The sequence below is a fragment of the Megascapheus bottae genome, chromosome 4 (assembly GCF_031878675.1).
Source record: "Megascapheus bottae isolate mThoBot1 chromosome 4, mThoBot2.hap1, whole genome shotgun sequence".
NCBI lineage: Eukaryota > Metazoa > Chordata > Mammalia > Rodentia > Geomyidae > Megascapheus > Megascapheus bottae.
The window spans coordinates 58,575,724-58,589,298 of NC_143512.1; the positions used below are offsets into that span (position 1 = coordinate 58,575,724).

At 36.8% G+C, this 13,575-nt stretch overlaps 1 protein-coding gene and 1 pseudogene across 1 annotated transcript in view; one reads left to right on the forward strand and one right to left on the reverse strand.

The window, feature by feature from the left end:
• Positions 1-13,575, reverse strand: part of Parp8 (poly(ADP-ribose) polymerase family member 8) — a 176,011-nt gene that overhangs the window by 60,906 nt on the left and 101,530 nt on the right. The window lies entirely within an intron of this gene.
• LOC150064516 (E2F-associated phosphoprotein pseudogene) lies at positions 5,127-6,073 on the forward strand (annotated as a pseudogene).

Here is a 13,575-nt window from a genome sequence, read left to right on the forward strand (position 1 = left end):
GAAAGTAGACGTGAACATTGGGTGCTTTTTTTTCATTTTTCTTTAGAGACAGAATATGGTGATTGAATTTCCATTAAAATTTCAGTCACATTTTGACTGATCCCTGACTTCCAAGGATGGATTAGAACTAACAGTGGATGGACATGAATTAACGAAGTCTAGTAGACTGTCATTTTCAGTGACCTATTTATACTACAAGGACCTATTTCTGTCTTTATGAATGTGCATCTACATATTTAAACTCAAGCGTTGCTTAGTTCAGAGCTTTTAATGTTTCCACTTGTCTGGCACAATGAGTCCTCATGTGACTGTTCCTCTGAGGGCAAGGAGCTACTTATATGGACAAGAAAGGTGTTGACTTGAAGAAGAAGTGGGACGGATATGCTAAAGTGTCTGGGAATCTTTCTTCCATGTTGGAGGTTCAGAAATTGATTCAGGGACTCAAACAATTAAATAATACTGTGTTATCCAGCTAGGGAGTTCTAAAATTCTGACATCTCACATTGAAAATGAGGAATCACAGTGCGTTCCTCAAGAAAGGCATTATAAGACAAACTTTAGTGCAGATCAGTTGGCACGATGAATTAAACTATTTTGTAATTTCAACAAGAATTTAAATATTCTTCACATACATGATTCTCCTTTGGATATTTCTCTAAAATTTTGAAGTTACAAATAATATATATGTTAAGGGATAAAACAAGAGAAGTGACTAAAATGAACTTTCATAATGGCAAATATTACTGATTCTTCTAAAATATACATGGCATAGTTACTCTGCAAGAAGTCATTTGGGTTCAATTTCTCCCTCACTTACACACAACACACACACAGATTATATATGCACTTACACCTATATATGTGTACATACATATTAAGGGCCCAGAGTAATAAAGTAACTTACTAATTTTTTGCTCTGTGAAAGCTTTTGGCCATGGATACAAATGGTTTAAGTTACTTACATAATCATTAAATTGCTGCAATATTCAAGACACTTCCATTTTTATTGGAAACCAGGTTAAATATTCATAAATAATTTTAACAGAGCCTTCTCACGGCCTTGTGAAGTAAATAATATCATTCCACTTTGCAAATGAAAATACTGGCAATGTGGAAGTGAAAAATGTTTCCAAATGGAAGAAATCAGCAGGGAAGACAGGTGTTGGATTCCAGCCAAGTTCAAATCTATGAATAGCATCCTTTTAGACACAAAGTATTCAATAAAAATGTGTGTACATTATGGGGTGCCTATAATCCTATCTACTCAGGAGGCTGAGATCCGTGGATCAAGGTTCAAAGCCTGTCCTGGCAATACAAAGCCCATGAGACTCTTACCTCCAATTAAACATTAGAAAATTGGAAGTGGTGCTGTGGTTCAAAGGGTATGGTAGCCTTGAGCTGAAAAGCTCAGGGACAATGCCCAGGCCCAGAGTTCAACTCTCATAACCAAAAAAAAACAAAACAAAACAAAAAAAAAACCCTAAAGTATGTGCATCAAGTATATAAATAATAAAAGTATAACTTGTCTGTTCTGTTCCAAGTGGAAAACTTTAATGAATAAATGAATTGAATTTAAATAATCTAATTATATAAAAATGAGTAAAACCATCTAGGAGTTCATTTTCTTTTTTGATATATGTGACCAAACAAGGGTATTCAAAACAACATAATAGAATATAATTTAATAGCTTAGATTCTAAATTTCTTTTTATTTACAAAATATGTCAAAACATTAAGCACTTTTTATTTTTGTGAAACCTTATTTTCAAATTTTTTATATTAATATTTGAAATGTTCCAAAGAAAAATCGATTAAATGAGTGATTATTGTCCTTAATGTACTATATTATCTCTCATCTCTTTTGCTGTCCCTTGGTTATCTCATATTGTTACAGTATTTTACCTTGTTATTTCATATATTGTATATATGATTATTTGGTTATTTGAAATAAGATAGGGAAGGGGGAAAACAAGATGAAGGATGGGGGTGGGGGGAGGGAAATGGGGACCAAGACATGAGAAAGGGTATCAATGCTTGTGAAGTAATGCACCTTCTATCTGGTGAATATAATGTAACCCTTCTATTAATTACAATAAAAAAACATATGAAAAAAGAAAAATTGATTAGAATTATTGACAAAAGAATTAGCTTTTTAAAACCACAGTTACATCTGTATTCTTCATAAAACTGCAAAAATGACTGTAAATATAATATGAATCCATACAGAGGTATGACAAGAATAGGAACCACACAAATGAGTCATTTCTTCTATACTTCCAATTGAGAATGCAAGTTCTTTAAGAAACTAAATTTTTTATAATTTTCAAGCAACCTATACTCTCTGCCACAGATTCTTCTTTGCTTTGTTTTTTCTTGTTGTTGTTTGTTTTTTCTTGTTTCTTTTTATCATCTTTTAAAAAAGCAAAATCGGGGCTTAGAGTTTGGCCTAGTGGTTGAGTGCTTGCCTAGCATGCACGAAGACCTGGGTTCGATTCCTCGGTACTACATACATAGAAAAAAGCCAGAAGTAGTGCTGAGGCTCAAGTAGTAGAGCTCTAGCCTTGAGAAAGTCCAAGGACAGTCCAGTGCTCAGGCCCTGAGCTTAAGCCAAAAAAAAAAAAAAAAAAAGCAAAATCTATTTGTGGCTCATGGGCAATTCAAAACATGCTGTCCTACTCCATAATTACAGAGTAATGACTCTAAACAATGATCCAAGTGAATCATAAATACAATAGATCAAATATCCATAATTTGGCATGAACTGAATCAATGACAAAGGGCATTGGAGAGGAATTTCTTGAGGGTGAAAAACTGTTGACAAGAGCCATTTCAGGAGTTAATTCTAAGAAAATAAAAATGAATGCATGCAGTATAAGCAAACTTTTACCTGGATCAATACATATAAAAGCAGACAGTGGAAAGAAGTCAAGTGAATATCTAATAATAAAGTACTGTTTAAATAAAACATAGCATGCCATATGACAATAGAAATTATTCAGCGGTAGTGATGTTCATGCGATAATATAATCCCCTGGAAAAAATGTCCCCAATACTCACTTCACTGAACAGTTACCAAAAATCATGGGACGTGAAATGATTGAGGGAAATGGGAGTACAGTAAAAAAGAAAGTAAAAGAGTACATCTATATTACACAATAAAATTTTTAAATGCTGTATATATAAAACTGTATTAAAAATTGCTTTCCAAAAACATGCACTTAACTTCTAACTAGAAAGATAATAAAACATGATATGTGAAACAGAAAAATAACCCAGCCAGGCACTGGTAGCTCAGAGGGCTCAGAGCTGAGGATCACAGCTCCATGCTGCCTCAGCAGAAAAGTTTCCATGCAACTCTTATCTACAATGAACCACTCAAAAGCTGGAAGTGGTAATGTGGCTCAAGTGATAAAGAGTGCTAGTCTTGACCACAAAGAGGCTCGGGGATAGAGCCCAGGCCCTGAGTTCAAGCCCCATGACCACTAAAAAAGAAAAAAAAAGTGCCCAACCATACAAGCGTAGCTTTTACTAGCATTTTTTGAGAGATGTCACACCTATCTTGATCTTGACTTTGAAATCCTTCTGCATCTGACTCCAAGGTTCTGGGACTAGACACATGCACTATCGTGTCCTGTCATGGGGCTTGAACTCTGGGCCTAGATGTTGGCCCTGAGCCATTCAGTTCAAGGCTATTGCTCTACAGCTTGAGCCACGGTGCCACTTTCAGTTCTCTGGAGATTAATTGGAGAAAAGAGTCTCACAGACTTTACTGCCCAGGCTGGCTTTGAACCACGATCCTCAGATCTCAGCAACCTGAGCAGCTAAGATTACAGGTGTGAGCCACCACGCCCAGCTCCTAAGTGATTTTTTAAAAGCACTTTTTTCTTTTGGCTAAAAGTTTCTTTCCAACATGTACCACTATTAATTTCCATTTTTTAAAAGCATAGGATAAAGACTGTAAGTGCTCTTCTTCACTATGGTAGAGCATTAATATGGAACTTAAAGGAGGCAAAGACCCCAAAGGTTTGCACTATAACTGGATTCTGCAGGTGCATATCTGGAAATAGTTGCATTTTGTGTTGTTTTTATACCACACTTGAGAGAATTGACAAATGACACTTTGTATATGCAAACCCATTTCCGTTGTGATGCCCTTTTTATATAATGCCAGTAATTTCATGCTTTCCACTGCGAGAGTACAAAGCGTGATTACAGTTTGTCCAGATGCAGCAGCCCGCTCAAGGGAACTGCTTCTATATCTGAATAACTTTTAGTAGCCCAAGATCTCATGAATAGTAAATGCACAATCAAGTCAAACGTTGGATGCATGAATGTAACTTGAATTGTAGCTCTGTCCTGAAGATAGTATTGGGTTCATAATGACTCAAAAATAATTTAGCGCACTGCAAAAGGATCACATGAAATTGAAGTTGACAAGTTTTTAAGTTGAAAACAGCGATGTAACAATGATCTTATGCAATTTTATCCCTCCAAAATGCAGGGTCTAGAAAGAACTGTTTGTAAATATCCCTTTCTGACACCTGATGAGATTTTTAATCCCAGGTGAACTCCTTAATCTTTGAAGATTACATTTCTTGAAATTAGGTTAATTTTATTTTTTAAAAATTTCATATGTGGCTTCAGTAGAAGTACTTGGACGCTGATGGTCTGTGGCAGTGCGGGCCGCTGAAGGCAGCCATAAACCGCCTTCAGGATGACTACCATCCCTTCGCGCTCGAAGAGCCTAGCAACAGAGCCAGCTTTGAGCAGCTCTGAAGATGAAGTGGATGTGCTTTTCCATGGAATTCCCGACCAAAAACGCAAACTTATCAGAGAATGTATTACTGGAGAAAATGAATCATCTAGTGAAGATGAGTATGAAAAAGAAATGGAAGCTGAATTAAATTCCACCATAAAAACAATGGAGGATGGGCCAGGAACTTGGCCTAGTTGTTAAAGTGCTTGCCTAGCAAGCACGAAGACCCGGGTTCGATTCCTTGGTACCACATATATAGAAAAAGCTGGAAGTGGTGCTGAGGCTCAAGTGGTAAAGCTCTAGCCTTGAGAAAGTCCAAGGACAGTGCTCAGGCCCTGAGCTCAAGCCCAGGACTGGCAAAAAAAAAACAATGGAGGATAAGCTATCTTCTCTAGGAACTGGATCTTCCTCAGGAAATGAAAAATTGGAACAGCACCTGCAAAGTATTGTGATGATATATATTTTGATTCTAATTCCGAGGATGAAGACAAAGCAGCACAGGTGACCAAGAAAAAAAAGAAGAAATGGCACAGGATTCCAACAAATGATGAATTACTATATGATCCTGAAAAAGATAATGGAGACCAAGCATGGATTGATGCACAGAGAAGAGGTTCCCATGGTTTTGGACTACAGAGGGCACACCAGCAACATCAGCCAGTTCCAAACAGTGATGCTGTCTTGAATTGCTCTGCTTGCATGACCACTCTGTGCCTTCATTGTCAAAGGCATAAATCCTACAAAACTCAATATAGAGCCATGTTTGTGATGAATTGTACTATCAACAAAGAGGATATTCTAAGGTATAAAACTCCTGAGAACAGGAAGAAAAGGCGGGGCTATAAGAAGATGAAGTCTAACTGTGAAGATCCTGCAGAACAGGTGGAGACAGAGGAGGAAGAAATCTATCATCCAGTTATGTGCACAGAATGTTCCACCAAAGTGGCAGTCTATGACAAGGATGAAGTCTTTCACTTTTTCAATGTTTTAGCAAGCCATTCCTAAACAGTGTAGCTGGCATTTAATTTCCCAGTATAGTTTATCAGGCAAATGTGGACAATTACTTTCTGCTTACCTATTAATAACATTAAATGATATTGAGTTATTTATGGAAGCAGTATTTTATCCTTATGAAAGAAAATGGTTATGTCTTTTTCTCTTAACTTTTCCTTTTATTTTTTTTTTTGGTTTTCTTTCATGAGTTGTGGTGAGGCTCATAATTCATTCCATTTATAATGGACATTTGGAAATTTGGGGGCTTTTTATTTATGAAGGCTCTTTAGAATTAAAATGTTCTCAAATTCTAAAAAAAATAAATTTCATATGTGGCTTGTTGAAGAACATGTTCATGAACTATTTCTACCCCAAAAAACACATATTTTAGGACGATATTCTTTGTGATGTATTTTCCTTGTGCCTGCCTCTGTGTGTGTGTGTGTGTGTGTGTGTGTGTGTGTGTGTGTGTGTGTGTGTGTGTGTGTGTGTGTGGTTTTTTGTTGTTGCTGTTGTTGGCCCAGGATCTTAAACCCAGGGCCTTGTATTTTTTCTTGGCTTTTTCAGTCAAGGTTGGCACTCTACCACTTGAGCCACAGCCCTTCTTCCAGTTTTTTGTTGGTTATTTGGAGATAGGAATCTCATAGACTTTCTTGCCGGGAAAGGAAAGTACCTGGCCATTGTCCTATTTTTAATGGACTGAACAAAAAACATGGTCATTAGAAGTCACTTACACTGCCAGGTACTTCTGGATCACACCTATAATCCCAACTACTCAGAAGGCTGAGATCTGAGGATTCCGATCAAAGCTAGCTTAGGCAGGAAAGCTTGTGAGACTTACATTAGACTTAACCAGGAAAAGACCAGAGGCTGGGAAGGTGGCTTGGTGGCTGAGTGCTTGCCTAACATGCACAAAGCCCTAGGTTTGATTTCTCAGTACTACATAAAATAAACAAAACAAAACAAGACAAAAGCCAGAAGTGGCAGTGTGACTCAACTGGTAGAATGCAAGCCTTAAGCAAAAGAAGCTCATAGACAGCACTCGTCTTTGAGTTCAAGCCCCAGGACCGGTCAAAAAATGGGGGGGAGGGACTGGGATTTTGGCCTAGTGGTTAAGAGTGCTTGCCTAGCATGCACAAAGACCGGGGTTCATAGAGTGCTATCCTTGAATGCAAAGCCAAGCAAGAGCACAAGGCCCCCGAGTTCAAGGTCCACTGGTACTACACACACACACCACACGCACACATCATTTGAGTACATATAATTTGACCATTTCTGGTACATTCCTTTCACCATAAAATGTAAGTTTACTCATTATACTATGTGATCCGGTTATATGTTGCAGTATGCCCTGATTCAAATTAGATGTGATCTACTGGTTTAAAAATATATATTTGAGTATGCTACTTATCCTAATCAGCTGTAAAGAACACACACACACGCACACAGTCTTCTACAGATCCATGAGAAATAAACCTCCATTTCCATTTAGTTCTTTCTGCTTTCAGCCACTAGGCAGTTACATTTTGAGATTATTTTGTGAAGAAACATAAACCCTTCTGTGACATATAAAACTCAACAGCTTGCCATGTCTATCTCTGCATGCTCACTCAGTGTGTGCTTTTGCCCAATGTGGGAGAGATATTTGTGAATGAGCCAAGAAATATGCAAACTCAGTAGTCAGGAAGAAATCTTGGCAAGACTAAAGCTTTTGCAAGACTGTATCCAAGGTTGCTATAAATTTATATAGAAGACATAGTGGCTTAGGAGAATTTAAAGACTAAATAAGAAAAGAATGGCATCTGGAGTTTTATAAGATTAAAAAAAATTTACAAGACCAAGTAATAATACTTGCAATTTTAAAAAAAGATTAAGAAAATTACAATAAGAGGTACTCAACTGACAATTGCTACAACTTTGCTGTCAGCTTAAATATCCTGGGTTTCATTCAAAGACACCCCAGGCTTTGGGACTAGAGATGAGTCCAGGATCTCATGTCTACATTATGCTCCCTTCTCCTCAGAAATCCTCTTCTAGTACTTTCTCTCTTCCCTGTCATTCCTATTGCTGGTTTTCTAATTTTGAGTGACGCCTGTTTTCTTCAATTCAGAGGCAGAGTTGACAGATCAATATGCTGGAAAGGAAATTACAAACATCTAACGCAAGATCTCCTTTTGATGAATGACATGTTTCAATGTGGGCTAATTTATGCTGTTGTAAAAAAAAATCCTCAACCCTAGCCTTTCACCATGTACAAGCATTAACTCAAAATGGATCAAAGACCTCAATATCAGACTGGAAACCTTGAAACTGCTACACAATAGAGTTGGAGAGACACTGGAACGCATAGGCACAGGCAAAAAAATTTTGAACAGAATCTCAGGGTCACAACAGATTGGAGAGAGACTCAATAAATGGGACTACCTAAAAATAAAGTTTCTGCACAGATAAAAACATAGCCACAAAAGTAGAGAGACAGCCAATCAACTGGGAAAAGATATTTACCAGTAATACATCAGACAAATGCTTAATATCCAGTATGCACAAGGATCTCAAGAAAATAATCCCCCTCAGATGTGGCCAGGGGGGATCACTACTACACTGCTGGTGGGAGTGCAAACTCGTTCAACCACTATGAAAAGCAGTATGGCAGTTCCTCAAAAGACTAAACATAGAACTCCCCTATGACCCAGCAATTCCACTACTAGGCATTTACCCAATCATCCAGAAACAAGGACATACTAAATCCACCAGCACAACAATGTTCATTGCAGCACTATTTACCATAGCAAAGATATGGAACCAACCCAGATGTCCCTCAGTTGATGAGTGGATCAACAAGATGTGGTATTTGTACACAATGGAATTCTATGCTGCTATCAGAAAGAATGACATTGCCCCATTTGTTAGGAAATGGAAGAATTAGAAAAAATCATATTAAGTGAAGTAAGCCAGACTCAAAGGAACATAGGCTCAATGGTTTCCCTCTTTTGTCACGATCAGTAGAAACCTATTGCAGAGATTTGCAATAGAACAAAACCTAGATACGTAAGGCCATATAGTATGATGCTAAATGAAAGGACCTCTAGGATATAGAAACAAAAGTCATATAAATGAGTGACTGTTGTCCTTAACGTACTATGTTATCTCTCGTCTCTTTTGTTATCCCTTGATTATCTCATATTGTTACAGTATCTTACTTTGTTATCTGATATATTGGATATATTTGTATTTGGTTATTTGAAATTGGATAGGGAAGGGGGGAAAACAAGATAAGGGGTGGGGGGGGAGGGAAATGGGGACCAAGACATAAGAAAGGGTATCAATGTATGTGAAATAATGTACCTTCTATCTGGCAAATATAATGTAACCCTTCTATTAATTACAATAAATATATATATATATAAAAGAAAATAATCCCCCTCAAACCTAACAAACCAATCACTAAATGGGCAAGGGAACTAAAAAGAGACTTATCAAAGTAAGAGGTTAAAATGGCAGAAAAGTATATGAGTATCATCATCCATGTTCATAAAGGAAATACAAATAAAAACAACCCTAAGATACCACCTTACCCCAATAAAAATGGCCAAGATTGTGAACTCAAACTCAGACAATGATAGATGCTGGTGGGATTGTGGAGAAGAAGGAACCCTACTGCACTACTGGTGGGATTTTAAGCTAGTTCAGCCACTCTGGAAAGCAGTGTGGAGATTTCTTAAAGAACTGAAAATTGACCTTCCCTACAATCCTGCCATACCACTCCTGGGCATCTATCCTGAACATCATAACCCAGGATATGATAAGGACACCTGCTCAGCTATGTTCATCTCTGCACTATTCACAATAGCCAGGTGATGGAAACAATCCAGATGCCCGACTGCAGATGAATGGATACAAAAAATGTGGTACATATATACAATGGAATTCTACATAGCCAATAGACAAGATAAAATAATGGCATTCACAGGGAAGTGGATGAATCTAGAGCGAATCATGTTGAGTGAGACAAGTCAAGACCAAAGGAACAAAAGGCACGTGGTATCCTTAATATGTGGCTATTAGATCCAAACAGTACAAGAGCGAGGACTCATTATTCACGTACCCAATTCTATGGACATGGAATTGGAACTATAAACACAACTACATAGACATAGAAATCTATGACTCTATACATAATGTTTTAATACATAAATATGTTATGACATACAAACCCTCAGCCTAATTTTAATTATGTTCTAAAATCTAAGTGCCAATGATTGTATATAAAGATTCCCTTCTTGAATACTTGTTTGCTAAATATGTCATTTGAAAGATGATGTAAAAATCAATGTTAATAAATTCTTTAATTAAAAAATCCTCAAAACTATACACTAAAAGGATTGATGGCATCATTAAGGGGGCTAGGATGACAGAGAGTCTAGAAGACACAGGAACTCAGTCACACTCTTGTTCTATGTATACACATCCCTGGACAAAACCAGTCCATATATCCATACAAAGCATCAGAGGTGGTGGGAAAACACAAGCATGTCAGATGACCAGAACAAGAGAAACAGAAGGTTTGTCAGAAGTTTCTACTGAATGGAAATGGAAATTTAGAAAGTCAACAAAATGAAAGTAACATCCCAATTTAGATCTCTTTTCCTTTCTTCTTTTGACCTCCCTACACTCACCTTCCTCTTTTCCTCCTTATTCCCTCTTTCCTTCCTATACGGTTGTTTTTCCAACCATCAAAAAGCCTTGGAATGTGGGCCTGGGAGTTTGGTCTAGTGGTAGAGTGCTAGCATGCATGAAGACTCAGGTTCGATTCCTTGGTACCACATACATAGAAAAAAAGCCAGAAGTGGTGCTGAGGCTCAAGTGGTAGAGCTCTAGCCTTGAGAAAGTCCAAGGACAATGCTCAGGCCCCAAGCCCAGGACTGGCAAAAAAAAAAAAAAAAAAAAAAGCTTTGGAATGATTTTATCCTCTAGTCATCAACTCATAGAGGCCTTATTAAAATTTTCAACTCAATGGTACTGAAATATTCAGCAGCCACACTCTTGAGAACTCAATCCATGCTAGGCATTAGTCACAATTAAAAAAAAAAAAGAGGTTGGGATTACCCTTTTTTTCATATATTCTTTATTGTAATTAATAGAAGGGTTACATGATATTTGCCAGATAGATGGTGCATTAATTCCCATACATTGATACCCTTTTACATGTCTTGGTCTCCATTTCCCTCCCCCCACTCCCACCCCTCATCTTGTTTTCCCCCCTTCCCTATCCAATTTCAAATAACCAAATACCAATATATCCCGTATATCAGGTAACAAAGTGAGATACTGTAACAATATGAGATAACCAAGGGACAGCAAAAGAGATGAGAGATAACATACTACATTAAGGACTACAATCATTCATTATATGGCTTATGTTTCTATATCCTAGAGATCCTTTCATTCAGCGTCCTACTATATGGCCTTTTGTATCAAGGTTTTGCTCTATTGCAAATCTCTGCTAGTACAGCCCAAGGTTTCTACTGATTATGACAAATGAGGGAACCCATTGAGCCTAAGTTCCTTTGTGTCTGGCTTACTTCACTTAATATGATCTTTTCTAAGTCTTTCCATTTCCTAACAAATGGGGTGATGTCATTCTTTCTGACGGCAGCATAGAATTTCATTGTGTCAAATACCACATCTTGTTGATCCACTCATCAACTGAGGGACATCTGGGTTGGTTCCATATCTTTGCTATGGTAAATAGTGCTGCAATGAACATTGTTGTGCTGGTGGATTTAGTATGTCTTTGTTTCTGGATGATTGGGTAAATGCCAAGTAGTGGAATTGCTGGGTCATAGGGGAGTTTTTCAGTCTGAATTTATTGAGCTGCAACTATGTGCCCATCAAGAGGAAAACGGCAGTGAACAAGATATCTACCTTCTAACATATTTACCATCTAACATCCAGAAAGATTATCCTTAGGACTTCAATTTGAAAAATGAACGAGGGCATGGTCATAAAGTAAAGACTATTTCACATGGGAGGGGAAACTTAAATCTCAAAGGAACTCATCAGAATCATTTCTTTCCTACCCAAACGAGAATTTTTGCTTTTCTAAAAATACTGAGCTGAAATTATCTTCAAATGGTATTGACCAATATTATGTAAGCTTGAGTACAGGAGCACATCTACAGCGAAAAGACATGCATAGCATTACAGGATTCACGATCAAGTGCGTTCAGTATGATTACACGATTTCCATTCTAGAGAAAAGAACTCATTTCTTGCTGAACAGACTGTGAATAAAAACTGTCAATTAGGTTTGCATGTGTGGTGACTGCAGTCACTTCTTTGGTTTTGGGATCGTATAGTCAGTTAGAACTGGCATGGTATATTTAAATGATCAAGTTAATATTATCTACTTTCTTTATACCTTTAGCCTCCTTTCAAAGGAGTTCTATCTCAATCTAGGCAATCTATTATTTTCACTTCTTACAAAGATTTTAGATGTGGTTAACTGCCTTTCTCATTAGACGACACATAAAAAAAAAATGATACCAAATAGCCTATTGTGCCTATTGAAGTACTTTTGCTCTTCAAACTCCATTAAGTTCTATAAGCCTCAATTAAGTAAAAGAACAGCTAATTAGAACAGTCTGTTTTCAATTGGGTATTTTGCAAGTTAGATGGTTCTAGGACCTTATTCATAACTACTCCTTTTCCCATATGTCTAAATCTCAGAATGGAGAGGAGACAGGTAATTATTTTTTTTCTTTTTAATTTACTTTAAGGAAATCAAACTGGATTGCATGTGGTTCATGTTCACACCCTGAGATTAGTCTGGAATGATCTTCTGTAGCTAGAAAAAAGTCTCAATAGGCTGGAAAATGGCTTGGATTCCTTAAAAATTGTTGTAAATGAAAAAGGCAAGACATTTTCGAACTGTTTTATGACCTTAGATGTCTCATTTTGCTGAAATTTGCAGCACTTATCTACTTTCAAGAATCAGTAATTTTTGATGATTTTATTTGCAATAAAAAATAACATAGATCATCAAAGGTTCGTAGAATTTGTTTTGGTTTGAGGCACAATTTCTGTAGCCCAAGCTAACCTCTAACTTACAATACTATTGTGCCTCTTGATACAGAGAGATTAAGAACATGGGCCCTTCGAGGTATAACACTGTCACAGGTGCAATGAGATGCCTTAAGAAACACAGGAAGGGTTAACAATGTTCAAGAAGTAATGTGCCCACTATAATATGAATGTTACTGTAGCCACACTATATATCACTGTAACAATAAAAAAAATTGTTAAAGAAAATTAAGAGAAAACGTAGGGCTTGATGGATAGGGGAAAATGATATGCATTTTAGTCGTGAACTGAAGTGCTGAATGGTAATTTTTCTATACAACTACTTAAAGATAATTGAAAAATAAGAGTTAAAAAGAAAAGGAAATGCCTTAAGAGGCACATCATTTCACGATGAAATTACTGGATCTAGCAAATACAGAAATTACATTTTAGAAAAATCTTTAAATGTAAAGGTATTCCATCTGTACTACGGTTATGCTCTTCAAAAATATATTATTGTGAATGGAGTCAAATTCTATGTTGTATTATGACTTTTAATTATGTTTCAAAGCCTTTTTTAATCAGTACAGGGATTCAATGTAAAGACTTCAGCCTTTAATTACTACAGAAATGATTATGTTGAATCAAGAGCTCTATTACTTCCTTCACACATTTACACACAGAATTTCCTGAATATCCACAACCTTCAATAGGGAGCTAAAATAAGAATTAGCTAGGAAATAGTCACAACGAATGTGCTAAAA